The sequence below is a fragment of the Sphaeramia orbicularis genome, chromosome 6 (genome assembly GCF_902148855.1).
Source record: "Sphaeramia orbicularis chromosome 6, fSphaOr1.1, whole genome shotgun sequence".
In the NCBI taxonomy this organism is placed as follows: domain Eukaryota; kingdom Metazoa; phylum Chordata; class Actinopteri; order Kurtiformes; family Apogonidae; genus Sphaeramia; species Sphaeramia orbicularis.
In genome coordinates, this window is record NC_043962.1 from 12,721,692 (window position 1) to 12,739,741 (window position 18,050).

The 18,050-nt window shown below is 40.3% G+C and overlaps 1 pseudogene; it reads left to right on the forward strand.

Moving 5' to 3' along the window:
- The window catches only part of LOC115421388 (solute carrier family 45 member 3-like), a 47,581-nt pseudogene that overhangs the window by 11,574 nt on the left and 17,957 nt on the right, over positions 1-18,050 (forward strand).

Consider the following 18,050-nt stretch of genomic DNA (forward strand, 5'->3'; position numbering starts at 1 on the left):
TGTGTGTGTGACAAGTAAAAGAGGGAGAGGGAGGACCTTGGCCTTCTCTCCCATCTATACCATCTGGTTTGTGTAGCATTTGACTGAGGCGTTAATCATTGTGCCTCGGGGCCACTCGCGCTCTGACAACAGCTGGAAAAAGGAGATGGACCTGTTGATGTCCAGCTGTCCTTCTATCTGTCAGTCCGCTATAAACCTCTGTATTAACTGTATCCATGCAGCTGTAAGGTTCATGACCTTATGTTTCCAGTTTCTCAAAAAAAAAAAAAGACAGAAAACAGCTGGAAGGGTCTCGCATGCCCCATTTCCTCCCGTTGTACTGTCTGTCAGCCCTGAACTCCCACCAGGTGACATAACCCTGCTGTGAAAAAGATGCAAGTCCATCATGACAGACTACTTAGTATAGTTTCACAGGGATAGTTGAGTTCATTTTTTAAAGAGGGGTTGTATGACGTAAAAATCAACACCAGCGCAAGTGTGTACTTAGAATATGTTCATTCAGGTTTCCTGTGAGGTCTTAAAAAGTCTTAAAAGTCTTGGATTTACAAATCTACATTTAATACCTTAAAAAGTCCTTGAAAGGTATTAAATCTGATATGGTAGGTCTTAAGTTATGTTGCCATAAACTGTATTGTGTTTAAATGTGTCTGCGAAATATCCAAGCTGCAAAGTAAGTAACGTTAGTAGACTCAGTTCCACCTGTTCCGACCCGACAATTTATACTGAAATTAGGAACCAATTATCTGAAACTATGCAGCCCCCGGTGAAAAATGACTTGGAACAGCGGAGAATCAATGTGTTGGAGTCTGAAATTCTAGGAGTCACAAATTTTTGCCAGTATGGCTATGAAATGGGCATTAAATTCTGCTCTAAATTGTCTTAAAAAGTCTTAAATTTTACTTATAGGAACCTGTAGGAACCCTGTCATTGTTTTACCCTACATCATCCTTCATTGAAAACTGAAGTTATCTCATTCCTCTCTTTAGTCACCAGACTCTCTTGACAAAAACAAAAGCCACATGCCATTCATATGTCATATACTTTTTCTGTGTTCTGCATGTCTTTTTTTGCTATTTTACTTTTGGCTCAGGTACAAAAATACATTTCTCATCTCAACTGGCTAAAATTAACACAGTATAGCAAAAAAAAAAAAAAAAAAAGAACATTCTCATCTGTCCTGGTATGATCATAATTTGGTGTTTTTGCTTCACATTAATAGTCCTGAGTGCAGACTGTGCCTTGCAGCTAATTATGTCTGAACAGTTTTTAATTTTCTATTCCACTACCAAAGCAACCTCACACAAAAAATGAAAAATAGAAATGAAATAAAATAAAATACAATTACTGAGAAGATTCCACACAGCAGAGCAAAATCAGTTCAGGTCTTCTGACTGGTGAGTACCATATGCAAAATGCTTTATAATTTCACTGGATACAGTATTTTAGTTTCTTTCCAGACCATCCGCCAGACCATCACTGTGACCCACCTAGAAATACCACAGGAAAAATTCACATATTGAGAATATTGTAAGTAATAACGAATAGTCACATTCCTCAAAAACCATTGTTACCAAAACTCCTTCAGCTGCTACTTCTAATGGTGTACTCAGTTAGCTAGTCAAAGTTGCTGGATCTATTCAGTTATTAAAGTATAACTTTTATAATTTTGTGTTCTTGTTTTCTAGTTTTCTAATGTATTTGTTTTTTTAGCTCAGCTGTCTGTATAAAATTCCCTGTGTAGACATTACATTAAAGCAGCAAGCAGAAAAGGCAAAAAAAAAGCCTGTTTCCCATTATCGAGATGGATGGGAAATTCAACTGTGCAGGGTGTCTGGGATTTTGAGCATCTCTGCTGTGTACATTTTTTAAGTTCTGCTTTAACAAGAAAATACTGCTAGTAAACATCAGGGACAAAATATCGATATGGGAATACACTATATTACTTCCCCTTGCAATTTATTATTGATACACTGGCTCCAAATATCAGTATTTTTATTAAAACCCATGGTACACACGGACATGGAAGTTGCAGTTAGTTTGTGTTAAAAGAGGCATGAAGCTAAAAATCTGTGCACTTTTTTGTACATTATGTCATTTCAATGTTACAGAACAGTGAATAAATACATAATTCCTGGCTTTTTTTGTACATTTATTTTTTTCTGTTACACATGCTGTGTCATGTATTGAAGAATCACATTATTATAAGAGTAGTGTGACTTGGGCTGTGAGTCCCACCCTTAATATACAGTGATACTCCAGAGCAGAACAGAAAAAGCCTGCGTTTCTGTCTGACTCTTACATTGCTGCCAGTCATACCCTGACAGATTCAAGTGAACGCCTTCTGCTAACATCCTCGGCTCACTTGTGCGGGGGCAAGCACATGTACACGGTCTGATTGATCCCAAAGACGATGTAATATCATGTGAACCTCTCAGCACTGCTGCTTCACGGATCGATTCAACATTTCATAATTGAATTTTCCTTATTTATGATACTGAGGCAGCTGTGACAGATCTGTGGTAGTGTGCAACAGATGGTCCCGCGTCAGTAAAAACACTGAGGGGATTCGTAAGCCTTTAAGGGACTATATGGACGAGTCATAGACCAGCTATGTTATGTCCTAAATTGGATAACTCCTGGAGAATGTTAACTGTCTGCAGATCTTAGATAGTCTATAGTAAAGTGCTAATCTAAAGGTGCTACTGGGTATGTATAAAAGCTCTGTGTTTAAGCATCAGCGTCACGTATTTACTTAAAGGTTAATTTGCTGTAGAAGCACACAATGAGTGATTGATCCTTTCCCCCCATCCTTCGTGCTATGTATAATGTGGGTGACATTTAGGCTTTATTGGGTCCCTGCTGCCGCTGCTGTTGCTCCAAGTGTAGAGGCCCTTGCGCTCTATTTCTGACACACTGTTTTGGCTTTCTGTATGTTGTAGCTTATTATGGCCATGTTGGGTTTGGCCTGTACCAAAGACGCTGGGGTTTGTGGAAAAGGCTACTGTGGAATTAAAACCTTCTTTTCCTTGCCTTGAGCACTGATGGATCCTTAACCAAAGCTGTAGTCAAGCACACGTGATATGTTAACAATAGAAACATCACAACAAGGAAGATGTTTTGTTGTTGATGTAGGTGGAAAGTAAGTCTTTGGTATGTTTGAGGGTGTTTTGGCTGGAGCCCTCAGTTTCTAGTTACTTTCGGACTGTTCTGTTGGATGGACATAAAAAGGACCACTTGGACTTTTCCATTCCTGGTTAATCATTAGGCTATTATGAGGGTGTGTGCTCATGACAAACCTATTTGTACTCGGGGAGGGTGCTGGAACACCAATGAGATAATATACCTCTTTTCAAGGAGGGACATTGTTTGCTCTGTGTGGGCTTGTAAATGTGCCAAATTTATCGCACAAAAGTTGGAAGCAGGGAAAGACGTTTTCTTTAAGTCAGGACAGAGAGGTCCGGCCTTGCTCCAAAAGTGGGATTTTCAGAATTCTCTTAATTCCAGGCAAGCCTCTCCTGTTGCAGAGGGATAGTCGCTGCCAGAAGCCATTCTACGCACTCTGTCTTCATATTGATCTGCCTCGAAGCTCCAGAAATGGAGATTCCTTAAAGCCAGCCGTGGGCTAATGACATTACTTACAACACCCGCCCCTCCACCCCCACCATCACTTCCACCCTCCCTCCATTTAGATCTCCCCCTGCTCCATTCCCCCCCCTCTCACTGTTATCAAATTAAAAGCCTTTTGGAGAGGGTTGGTCATGGCCTGTAGGCGTGCAGTGCAGACATAGCAGCCAGCCGGGGGTGGAGAGTGTGTGAAAGCACTCCAAGACGTATACGTCTGCACGTGTGTGCATGTACGTGTCTGCTCAAATAGGCTTACAGGAGGCTGAGCTGGTCAACCACGAACTGGGTTAAAGCGTCTACGAGCCACTGCTCATACCAGAGTGTGATGCTTGACTAAGACTGGGCTGTTGGAAGGTAATGAGAGGGGATGGGAAGGATGCCCCCCTGATAGGCAGCTGGACGTGTTACTGGATAACAGAGCTGGACCGTATGACAAAAATATGATCAGGATTTTTTTACAGATGTAGGCCTATGCATTTAAACAAAGGAAAATAAGAAAAAAATGCAACTTTTACGTTTCAAATTCCCTAATTAACAAATTAAATGTTTAAGTGTTTTCATTTGATATATCTTGCATTACTTTTTGTAGACATTCTTAGTAGTATTTAGAGTTGGTTGTTGAAGTGGTATCCTAGTAGTTGTCTACTAGTTATGAGTCATACTTTTTAGTCAGTCCTACCTGTGAATCAGTGACCAGAATCAGAATAGACTGGACTTCTTTGGGGGGGGGGTGGCCTCCCTAGATGACTGGTCTTGCAGGAAAAGCATAAGAATGCAAAAGTAATAGCCCTCTGGTAGCTATTTCATGATGGCTTTTAACCAACCGTTGTGACTTGTTACAGCTGTATAGAGTGATGTAGATTTCAAAGTTTACAAGGTGCACCTGAATGCACCATGAAGCCCCTGTCCAGACAGTGAACAGAGGACAGAAAATAATGAGACCAAGCCCTAGCAGACACACTCACTATTGTTTTTCCACTACATTCCTAGTTTGTAGAAATATTTCCCATCACTATCATGCCCTTTAAGATACACCAATATGTTTCCAGGGTTTTCTCCACCATTTTAATATTTCATTGTGGCACCCAAGCCAATTTGGTTGGCACCTAAACCAAATTAAAGTGAAATAAATATGCAGAGAATCAACCCGGATCTTCAGGATAAAAGATTTCTTTTACAGCAGTTTGTTTATTTTTAATCTGTTCTACCTTTTCCATATTTTTGTGGACAGATTTGGTAATAATTAACCAGTTAAGTTTTCAGCAACATTTGGGAAAATGCTTGAAGATGAGAGTATATGTTGCCTGAAAAAGAACTGAAAATCCTTGGCTTGCATTTATCTCTGCTGTGTGATAGGTGGTTAAAGCTATCAACATTGAGTAAAAATGGCCAAAGTGCTAGTTTGTACATTTTGTCACAGTCCTGTTTTGAGATCATTTTATGTCCACCTCGACTATATAATGGAGACGTTTTAGACAGTGGCAATGGAAAGTGAGAGAAAGGATGGAGGGGGAGGAGTTACCTCAGTGTGGCTTGTTAGATTTTATCAATTCAGTCTTTGTTTGTTTAACTGCTTGTTGAGCTCTGATTCTACAACACAGGTGAGACAGCAGGCCTCAATCTAACTCCATCCCAGCTCAAGGTTTTGGCTTTGGGCAGAATGTAGACAAAAAAACAGTCCACAAGACAACACAAGAGTCTTTTTTGAGACAGATACATGCAGACAGAAAGCGACGGGATTCTTCAAGTGCTTTGGGATTTTCCCCAATTCCCACCTTCCCGGCTGAGGCGCAAAAGAGAGGGAGGGAGGGGGCATAATGGGAGGGATGCGAAGGAGGCGGGTTAAGTAGAGAGGAGGGAACAGGGGACACAGAAAGGCGGAGGATAAAAAAAGAGTCAGACTCTTGAGGATAGAGTTGAAGCAGGTGGTCAAAAGACTGTGTGCAGATATGCTCTGCAAGTGAGTGGAGTGTGTTGATTGGATAAAGAGTGTGAGCAGCCTCTAAAATAGATTAGAAGCTCGATTTCAGCAATGCAAGTCTGTAGACGAATATTTAAGCTTCGCCTGTCTGGCTGGTGAGTATTTTTTGACCAAATAACTCCCCTCCTTTGTAGCTGGTTGTGTTATTTTACTGTTCTTACACTTTCTCTCACATTATCTTACCTTTATGGGCAAATGTCCAGAGACATAAACAGTTTATGGGTGCAATAAACAGGGTTTGAAAATGTCTTTGTAATAGCGTGTCTTTGCAGCGGAGCCACTTTTAGGCGTTGACATTTCAGTTTTTAAAGATGCTGTCATTTGGCTGATTGTAATGTATGAAAAGGAGCTTAAAGTGTTCTTCTGTATTGTGAGGGATAACACTCAGGAAAGGTCAGCCATTTCTTTTTAAAGTTTAATTTAAACCACGTTTTTTGATAGAAGCTCAAACGTGACCTTTTATTGTTTTTAGAGTATTTTATTAAAATGTTTTGTCATGAATAAGAACCAAACGGCCCTGCAGAGCTCCATGAATAATTTGTCGCAAAAATAGCAGGGAATACAGTGTGAATGAATTCTATGACAAAGTGTATATTGTTGAGAAACTTATTGTAAATGTCACTGTAGGGTGGATCTTGTATATACAGTAAAATGTCATGCCTGTTTGCTCTAGCGCGGCACTGATCAAAAATGCCATCTTACAGTATTTAACTGGTTGTTGATTAAACCCCTAATTCAAATAGTGACTGCTCTATTAACTAAATGTAAACACGCCCGATCACGGGTGAATGGAAACTCATTAGCGTCTTCATTCCTTCTTATTAGTCCTTTCACCTTGGCACAATAGGTTTTTCAGTGAGTGGAAAAGCTACAGTCTGTGGGGAGGCACGTTATCAGCCACATTGACTCACAACAGGCTACACGGCTGAACTCTCCATTCCATTGTCGCGCTATTTGCATGAGCCAGCATGATAACGGTCAACCCCCTGATCCGTAGCAGGCTTCATTCTCCCATGTGGACAGAGGTGGGATGTGCTCTCCTTAGTTCACCCCCTCCTCACACACACACACACACACACACACACACACACACACACACACACACACACACACACACACACACTAATCCCACACCAGGGCAAACTTTCCAAACTAGCCTGCATTCCTATCATGTTCACCTGATAAGTGTGCTTGTGTGCGCTTCACTGTTGTTTATAAAAGTGCAGGGGAAAGTCTCTGTGACATGAATACTTCTTGAAGACACTTTCGTGCAGACATCGCTCTCCCAGGAGTCATGAACCGCTGTCGTCTTCTATACTTATAGAGGACTTATTCTGAGTCACTGTCCTAATTAGCTTCAGAAATGGAAAAAACACTTAACATTTGCCATTACAAAGAGTGTCATTAGAATGTCCACAAATAAAGCTGTCCTTCCTGTTTCAGTGTAGGATTTAGAACTGCAGTGACTATTCGATTAATCGATCATATGTCCAGTGTTGAGTTATTTGTTGTGGAAACTTCTGATCAGAGATGAATCAAAATAAGTCATCCTTTATTTCATTTATTATGCAAGGGATTAATACAGGGTGATGCAGGAGGATTTAGGGAAATAATCTAACACTCTAATAGATTGGAATACCTGCAGCTCTGATAACAACATGCATTTACTGTAGCATCATTTTGATGAGTTTATGCAATGTCAGAAGTAGGGTTTTCAGACAAACACAGTTCTAGATCTGGTTCTGGCTCCATTCTGGAGTCTCAGAACCTTAGTGCTTTCCAGCGAATTGGCCCATGTTCACACGATTTTTAGCAGAGCCCAAGTGGGGTGATGCTACTCCACGATTCTCCATTACCTTCCTCTATTTTCTTCTTATCTTCACAACCTAGAATATGGCACAAAGAACCAACTTTTCAGGTTCTGAACCAATTTTTGTTTGGCTGGTTCAAAAGGGGAGTTCGGGAACTGGAACTAGCCCTGCTGATGTGAAAGTGTTTATTTGTTTGGGCACATGACGTTGCTGAACCTAGACCTGACGAACTAAAACAAACCCAGATCATAACTTCACCCACACAGGCTTGTACTGTAGGCACAAGGCACGATGGGTAATCACGTCATCTGCTTGTCTTCACACCTTAATCTTTATGCTTTCGACAAACTGATTTGTTGTGTAAGAAATGTTAAGCAACTCGATAAAGAACTAGTTGCAGCTGAAACACATTAATCACTGAACTATTTGTGTAGGTAAACCCAGGTGGTGATTTTTTTCTCCTTTGTTTGGCCTGACTGTTTTAATAATTCAAAAGAATGAAAATTTCTTGAGAATCATTCCAACTATTTCAGCTGAAACAGGACCAAGGTCTGTCCCTTGGGATGAATGATCAGAGTTTGACAGAGGAATGATGAAATGATGAAGTTTTATACTCTGTCATCTCTTTTCTCTCCATTTTTCTGACCTTCATCTATCTTGTCTTTTGTCTGTAGCATACCAACTGCTTTCCGTAAGTTTGGTTTTAGGCAGAACATATTGAAATGATCAGGTCATATTAGGACATGAGAAAGTGTAGAGTTACACTTATTCAAAGTTATTGTTAAAACCTTGATTATATGATAAATTGACTTGACATTAACCACTGGTTATTTTAATAAAAATGCTTGGTTGCTTTGAGTTTTCTTCTTCTTTTTGAAGATTCCAGCTTCTTAAATGCGAATATTTTGGGTTTCTCTGTTCCTCTGTGGCTGCAAACTGAATATCTTAAGTTTGTGGATCAAAAAAAGATGTATGAGGATGTCATTGGGGGCTTTGGAAAACACTGATTGACATGTTTCACCATCTTCCGACAGACTTTAGTCTAAACAGCACATGGAAATCTCATAAAAATAACCACTAGTAGGATGTTTCTGTCTACACATTAAACTTTAGAATAACTGGCCACCTTTGGGGTTTTTTGTTTCACGGTACAGCAGGAGAATATTAACCGCAGACAGTTGTGCGACGGCTGGCGCTGTCTTTGAAATGTTCCGTAGATCACATGATTTGTGGTGAAATGGGGGAGTTGGAAGGGGTGGTAAGCGAGGTCAAGGGTCATAGTGACGGATGTGGGCTTAAGATTACAGGCTGGGGGGTAGGGTCAGCATGGTCAGAGCTGCTTTTCAAGTAAGCAGAGGCACAACACAAATCAAACACTAAACTTTTTTTTTTTAATGTGGTGGGTCAAACGAGCTTCATGTTATTATCCTGTTGTCAGTAACAGAAGGAAACAGTGTGTTTGAAATTACATCACTAGAGGTCTGATGGTCTGCTCATCTGGACCACAGGCCATGGAAAGATGTACAACACCTGGTAGGGAGGAAATGTTGTAGAACTGGAAAGGAGACTTAAAGTAGTGTTGGATTTTTTTTCACCTTAATCATTTATTTCAATATCCCCATGAGGTGTTTGCAAGTACAGATCAAAATCTGCTAATGCATCTACGCAAATTTTAAGTGTATATGTGGGCTATATATTTTTACCTGAAACTAAATTCAATCCAGAAAGTCTTTTATTGAGGGTAATGTAAAGTCTTTTCACATGCAGAACAACACATGAAATGAGTAGGAGGCTGTGTGTTGGTTGATACCAGCTCAGCCAACTCAAAACATCTATTAAATCCCTGGGACCTCACAAAATCCCATCGGGCTGCTCCAAAAACTAATGAATTTTGGTTTTGGCCCTCGGAGCTAAATTTCATCATTATTATGTGAATTCAAAGTCTTACCAATTTCTTATTTTTCACTAGATTGGCTTGAGGTTTGTACTGAATATTCAAGAAACCCTAAGGACAAGTACTTCAACATGGATTCAATCCAATTTAATCAAAATCAACTTGGTAAATAATATTTTATCCAAACGAAGAATCTTGACTCCACTGTTCAATCATTCAATAATTCTGTCACCAGCAAATGTAGATTTGGAGCTGAAAAACTCACATTTTTAATATTTTTTTAATATATATATTTTCATTTTTTTCTGTATTTTTTTTTACATCATTGGCTAGTAGTATGAGGAAAACAAATAAAGCAAGTCAAGGCTCATCCCATCTGAAATGGGTTCTGAAACATTAACTTCACAAATATTTTCAATTTTTTTTTTTTTTTTTCAGGAGAATAAATTAAATGAACTGGGAGGTCGGAAGTGTATTGGTATGGAATGACCCATATATGTTTTCATGGACAGCCACAATCAATCTGAACATTGCCCAGGGCGACAACTATCTATCTGAGCCAGCAGTGGTTTTAGTAGCAGTTGTTAAAAGTGCTTTGTTGATAACATGCAATGTCAGTGTTATTTTCCTTTACATGGAAACCACAGTTTATTAAACATCTGGCAAAGTTTCAAAATTACCATCAAAAAAAGTTAGAAAATGTGTGAATACAAAGGCGTTTCCATATTTTTTATCAGCATTTTGTTAGTATCGCATGAGAAAAGGACTGTGACAGAATGACAAATGGCTTTTTGTTTATGTTACTTGATGAAAAACTATGGCTCTAGGGCTCACAATCTTAGATCATGACCAATCTTATTTAAGATATGATCTAGTTCTCAGGGGGATTATGCAGATCATGTCAGTAAAACAATAACAGCACTGTCAAAACTATCAGACTCTGAAAACATTCACTATAAATGTCCCGTTTAACAGTGTAATTATGGTATTTCATGGACAGTGTTGTTTATCTGTTGCACTAACCTGTGAGTTTGTAATATCACAGCTCTCTAGCCTCCATTTATATCAATATTTTAGTGTCTGTCCGCACCAAAGTGTTTAAGGTTTATTCTGCTTTAACTTGTAGAGTTTGTGAAATATGTTTTGCTGCTGCTGAAGAAACAATGATGAAGAATTACAATTGGTCTGTGAGTTGCAGGTGTGGATTCTGAACTCTGACATACAGTGGATGTGATTTACACAGATGCACAGATGGTTCTGATTCATTATAAAAGTCTAGCGAGGCAGATTAGGTCTCCACAGTCTAGGTAATTAATGGAAATGCCACAGCTGTATATATAGAAAATTATGGACTGGTGTTTACTTCATCTAGATGTTAGCAATATTGTAATAATGTCAGTCCATAATGTCAAAAAATACAGGGTTTCTATTCAAATAGGGCAACAAAAAATCATCACACACATCCTAAGACTCCAGAAACCAGACAAAAGTGGAGGAAACATTATAACTTGGTTTCATCTTGCCCAGGATTGTGATTCTTTCTAAAATGATCTTTCCGCCAGATCACCCAGCCTTAAAATACCCCCCCCCCCCATTTTAAAAAGCATATTTCCAGCTTCCTATTAGTCTAATGACGGTATCTTTTGGTGTGAGAGTGGTGGAGCTGAGTTTTTTGTTTCTTAATGTTATGTGCTGTGAATGAAGTGTTAGTGGTGGGGAAACACGTGAACAGGGTTGGTAGTAGTAACAGGCGTGCGAGCAACTATTCCTGTCTCATCCATGAAAAAACATCACAGGGATTTTAAAAGGAAAACTATACTGGAATCCAACAATCTACCAGGTCCTTTACTTGTACTCTGTTTACTATAGTCGTGGCCCTACCTAACATAGCGCTACCTTCTAATGACACTACACAGCCTGGTTTATTTGCTCAAAGCCACTTAATGGAGATGTGCCTGATGGAGTGTTTGGAAGAACAGACAGAAAGTGGAAAAGCACTAGGAAGGTATGAGGCGAACCCTTGGAGAATCACTCATCTTATAGTGATGTGCTGTACCGGCGCTTTGCCAGAGAGGTTGTGGGCAGTACAGGCCGGTCCTGCTGTCATTCTGTTCAGACGCTCAAGTCCATTATTGTGCAGGAACCTGGGAGTGAAGGAGTCCACAGCTCTGCAACCATTCAGCCTGAGCCAAACGCAGTAGCAGACCCTCCTGCTGAGGTCTCTGCAGCTACAGCCCCAACTGAGCTTGTGGCTCTGATGTCATCTCAGAGCAATTCCTTCCCCTCTCCTCTTCCAAACTTTGCAGTCTGTTGGAAGAAACACCCATCCCAAGCCACTGCCACGCAATCACCCACCCACCCATAGTCTGTATATCCTAGCATCTATATGAACTCCGTCATAAAAGACTTGGAAATGGACTTGATACCTCACTATATCGCATTACTCTCTCTGGCACAATGTATACAAAGCCTGTTTTGTATCGCAACAATACCACTCAGAGTCATTAGGAGCGATTTTTGGGGGGTCCGCGCCTGAATAGGGCTTGGTAATGGAGCAGTGGGAGAGCTGACAAAAGCCCACCCCACCCCACCTCAACACCACCCAGGCCTTACCACCTCTCTCACCAGCCTGGCTTGAATTGCGGTGTTTAGACACGTTTGTCTTAACAGTGTGAGCATACATGTATTTGTGTTTCCAGACGTATATGGGAAAGCGATGAGGGGCATGACTGGAATACATCGCAGAGCCAGAGGTGTCATTAAGCGAGTGGTGGAATGACTGTGTGGGCTGCCACCGTTTCTTTCTTCCTTCCTTCCGTCTTCTGTTCTGCTCCCTGCCAACACCATAAACACTGGTTAAAGAGTACCATATTTACAACGGATAAGTGAGATTTTATTTTTAGATTTGACTCCGACGTGGATAAATGGACTGATAAATGCCAGCCTGCATCACTTTACTCTGCATTCCATCAATCTCTTAACCCTGTTTTAGTCCCCACGTCGTATTCCTCTCTCGCCGCAGTCCTAACTCTGACTCGCCACCGCCGCCCGGGTCAGGACTTAAGCAACCATTCAATTTACAAAACCCTGGAATCTGACTCGCATTTGGGCAAGAGTCCAGACAAGCTGGGGCTGCTTGGGTAGACAAATCAGGTCTCTCTATTCTTGCCACCGGGGGCCCTTCTGTTTTCAGTGAGAAAGTCTGACAGAAAGTCAGCTGGGGCCGCAATAGAAGGCTTTCACACGGGGACTCAAAATCATAAACGCATAATAACCAGTCGTGGGCCGATATGTCAATGGGTCCTTTTTTTTTTTCCTGAGACGAAGCTGACCTCAGGGGTTTCGGAAGGGTAAGAACAAAACACAGGGGGGAGACGGAGAAAGAGGAGCATACGAATGAAATGTACACACGTTAAAACGGGGTCTTTGGGAGGGGGAGTGGGGTTGTAGTGTCCAGACAGGCCGTAGGGCAAAGGCTGGTCCCCTGATGGGCGTCTTTCACTGTGCCCAGGATGGGTGGGAATGCGATCGGACGGGTGTGAAATGGCCCTCTATCTGAGTGACCCTGGCCCCTGCTAGGGTCCAGCCTGCTAACACACTGCCGCTTTGTCCCCCGCATTCTCAAAGAGCCTGTAAATCAAAGAGCTCATAATGACTAAAACTGGGAATTCTGCAGCAGCTTCCTAATGCCGTCACTGATGACACTCGGGTCTGCTTTGTGGTTCACATAGGAAAGAGCTTTATTTTCACCGCCACAAGGTACTTGTAGTTAACTGTGTGAATCTGATTAGATCATTTACTTTTTTTTTTTTCGTGATCAAATAAGCTTGGTTGGAGATGATGACATCCATTTTGCTGCCTGCCAGGAGAGAACAGATGGGCAGCACCAGCAGAGAAATATCACACCAAATGTAAATATAGCACCTTGTTGTTTCTGTGTTTGTGGCTGTTCTGACTGTTCTTGCTCTTTCCCTCTGCTTGAAAAGAACGCAGATCTCATTGCTTGAAGATGACGGTAATAGGAGTCGTAGGTTCTAGTTTTCTGCTCACGAATGTGCACACATGGAAGACAGTCCGATGTATGAACTGAAGAAGGGTTTCTGTCTCCTCTCTTTGGATCTTTCTCAGTCCTGCTTTTGTCTTAAAAGTGTTTTGACCCTTTGCACAACAGAAGACAAGTGTAAGGTTTTCCCCAAATTCTAGTTTGTTGCTGTTTGTGAGTTGCATCTCATGAAACTCAACAATCACACAATAAAACAAAGATGGAATGGAAGGAAAGAAAAGAGTTAGTTGTAAAGAGTAAGGCATCACTTTTATGGAATTATGTTGATGTTGATACTGCACATGAGTTTTAATTTTTTTTTTTTTTTACTTCACCAAAGCTGAACTTTAAGAAAACTTTATTTACTTTTCTCTTTTACTTTTTTTTAAAAATTTAACTTATTTTTAGTGTCTTACAACTTTTTCCTTATTTTCTACTATTTTTTTTTTAACTTAATTTTCACTTCACTTTTATGTACCTTCTACTTTTTACTAATTTTGTACATGCATTTTACTTATTTTTCCAATTCTTGTTGCATGTTTAATTTTACCATTTATTCCCCTCATTATTGACTTATTTTCTCATTGTTTTATACTTATATTTTGCATATTTTACAGTTTATTTCTTCCAATTTAATTATTTTTGACATACTTTTTACTTTTTTTTAAAAAATTCTTTTCTTGCTCTCTATATACATTTAACTTGCCTCTTAATATTGAACACTGTCTCATAGTTTTTCTAAAATTTCACAATTTTTCATTGAATTTTTACTTACTCTCACCTGTGTTTTACATATTTTCTACTTGCATATAAAATGTGGTCATAAAATATTATCCACTAAGGCTACTACTTATTTTTGACTCACTTCATTAATTGAGTCAGTTGTGGCAACATTTGCTAGGCAATGTCACCTTGGTACCCATTTCGGCTCAAGACTATTCCTATGATTGATATCTCATGTAACACTTGCTTTGTTTTTAACAACCAACTCTTTCTTTGCATGCTCTCCTCTGAGTCCTTGCTCATTTGATTGTGAATAATTGTTAGGTTGCGTTGAATGCCATTCTCAAACAGTAACAGCAACAAACTCCGTATCCAAGAGCCCCTTGAAGCATAGTAAATCATGTTCTGCCTCAGAGTTCACTTGGAGATTAGCTGGAAAATGAGAGCACTGCAGGGTTTTTTTCCCCTCTGTCAAACAGGAAAACACTCGTAGCATGACATGTAAGACTTAATCTACCTTGCGTGGCATCATACATCCCGCAATATTGTGCAGCTCTGTTATTGAGATTCTGTAAACAGGCTAAAAATGTATGACTGGGTTTAAGGTGAAAAGGAACTGAATAAACGGATTATGTCTTAATAGTGCGGCATGTAATGGAGAATGTCAGGTATTGTCACTGGAAAAATTATCCCTTAAGGTGGGGTTGTCTTGTCTGTCACTATAGGACAGTACACTGAACCCCCCTCCCCAAAAAACTCTAGGATCCAGCTCGACCTCTAATGTAATCACAGCATCTTGGCACCCCGCTGGTAACTCTCAAATCTGTCTTTATCTGAGCTGCTTCTGCTCTGATGTGACTTCATCTACTTCCTGCTTTGCCGTCTCTGCCTTTCTCCCTAGGTCATTCTTTTTTTCAGGTGCTAATAACTCACGTGGCAACTTTGACAATAGTAGTAATCTGCTGAAAATGCAAAGGAGGAGGATTCTCGCGCATGACTTAAACTGCAATCAGAGCTTAATAATAGAGATAATGACAGGGTCAACCAAGGGAAGTCTTTTCCTTTTTTTTTCTCCCTACCACCCACTAAATAGTAGAGTGATTTTTGAGGAGTGAAAAGGGTATGTTAAGAGAGGAGAGAAACGGTGACTTATAAAAAGGCAGGACAGCAGAAGGAAAAATAATTCTCTTGGCAAATGGTTGTGTGTTGGTCACGTCCCTCCAGCTGCCTCCGTTCCTCTGTCCGCCTGTTGTTCCTGCTGTCCTGAAGCCGCCGCTGAGGAACTCTCACTAAATATTCAGCCCTGGATCTTTGTGACTATGACATTTTTGTGTGTTGGAGTGTCTTCGGCTTTGATTCTGTTTTGAGGAAACTGTCCCATTCAACCTGTGGTGGCTGACTGCTACGAACTCTAGGCAGTAACGTTATCATCTTTTATGTTTAAAGGCTGATTTGTGCTCCTGAGTGAAAGTGTAATTGTGGGTTTTACTGTAACCATTGGAGCATTACACAGTCACACAGTAGAATGTTCTCAAATTCACAAGTAGAGGCCTTGTTCCTCTTGTTCCTCTTCTTACTGTTCCTAGCCTCTGCATGGCTGCATCATGTGCATTCATGTTATAGACTTGACATCTAGGTGCCATCTAAACACTCCAGTCAATTAACATTCACTGAATATTTGTTACACTGATAATGAGGAAACTGTGTTTCTGTGATTGGTGTTATACTGCTGCCAAGCTGTGTAAGAGAATAACTAAACTTAAGGTGAGAAGTATGGCCTAAAACATATATCTCTGTGATTTAATGCATGAACAGCAACAGGTCATGTTACCGTATATTGGCATATTTACATGGGTGTATTTTTTATACAGCAATGTTCATAAATATGCATGGTCCCTATTGAATAAACCAATAAATAAATAAATAAATAAACATCTTTATTTTTTTTTTTAAGTTTCACTGTAAATACTTCTGATGGGACAAAGCTATGGTATGGAAACTGCATGGAAGCTGTAGCTGCTGTAGTGTAGACGGATGATAACATTTCTTCAGCTAACAGCAGATATACATTGTTGAAAAATACACCTTTTCTGAAACTAACTTATGAATGTGAATAGAATGATGGGTATGTGATAATGGGTATGTGTAAGGAGGCTCACCCACTCACGTCTTAAATGAATTATTAAACAATACTGTATATAATAGGCTCCACCGCAAATATTTTAATTGCCGGAGCTTCACTCTGTGGTCGATGATCTAAATTTGAGAGCCTTTCCAACTTTTTCCATTAACCCGTAAAGACCCAGTGCTTCTTCTGTGGCACTTCCCAAATATATTTTTCTATCTATTCAATCATTCTTAATTGATGTATCACCATTTATTATAATATTATCCTCTGCATTTTGTGTTTTTTCAGTATAAATCCTATATTTTTCTATATTTGATTTTCTGATCATGTAGATGTTCATAAAAGCTCAGATTAAAGTTGTGTTTCTTGAAATCAGAAGCAGAGAAAACTGAAGAAAAAGTGGCTTTTTTCAACAAAATATAGCATATATTAAATATAAACCCAGAGTGTCCATTCACTGTCATTGATCCGACTTCATGGGCTTTACTGGTGATTCAATGTTGTAGAAGATGACGGGGTTTCCATGTTCACTATGGAGCCTCTGAATGTCCAAATGGGTCATATCTGATTACCATGAAAAGATGACAAACTGCATTTTACACCAATTATTTACATGTATTGATAGGATTAGTGGATCAACAGGTATTAAACATTTTAGTTCAGTAGATGCTTTTGTTCACCAGTGGAGGTTTGGGTCTTTATGGGTTAATATCCATTACATCAGTCCCAGTATAACTGTCTGGTATTTTACTGAGTGTGGATCATGGGTTGTTGGTAATATTAATGATGCAGGTTAGTAAATGTATTAACATCCATGAAAAATTCACGCTACAGAGGAAATGAAAACCAGAATACTCTATGAGCATCCATCATTTTTCTGTTGTTTGAGTTTTTCTTTCTGTTCTTTCTGCAGCTCCAGAATGTTGAAAAGAGGATGAATCGTCCAGGTCATCGGAGACATCCGCGTGTCTTTGCTGCTGTCCCTCCCCGACAGCCCTCTTGTCCCATCGGGGCACCATCTGCCTCCCTGTGCTCCCCCCCTCACCCCTGCCCAGGACCTTCCCCCCTCCCCTGCGTCCAGTAGCGGCCATCCCAGAGGGGAGGAAAGGCGAGCCAGCCCCTGTAAATATGCCTGGATGGAGGTCTCAGTGGCGTCTTGTCCTGCTGAACTCCCTGACCTGTGGCCTGGAGATCTGTGTGGCAGCTGGGATCACATACGTGCCCCCACTGCTGCTGGAGGCTGGAGTGGAAGAGCGCTACATGACCATGGTGCTAGGTAGGGGTTTGGTCTCAACTAAAACTTGTGTGGGGGGTATCATAAATGTATGTGCTTGTGTTGTGTTGTGTTATGTTATGTTATGTTATGTGCATTATTTCAATCAGTCAATCAATCAAATTTTATATATATATATTCACCAAATCGTAACAAAAGTTATCTCATGACACTTTACAACTCGAGCCGGTCTAAACCAGATTCTCAAGCCAATTTACAAAACCCAACAGAATCCTTCAAGACAAACACTAGTGACTGAAGGCAGTGGCGAGGAAAAACTTCCTTTTAACAGCAGAAACCTTGAGCAGACCCTGACTCCTGGAGGATGGCCGTTTGCCTTGACCAGTTGGGGTGAAAGAGAAAGGGTAAAGGAGGAGAAAAAGAGAGAGATAGAGAAAGACGGGGGAAGTAGGGGGAGACACATGGGTGCAATTGATGCACAGATAACTGAACTAGAACTGTGAAAAGTAGATCAGCTGCTGTTAGTATAATCACTAAAACCTGAACAAAGGTCCATGACTGTTAATACTACTACTACATAACAAGTATTACCATCTTTTCTTTGGCTTGTGCA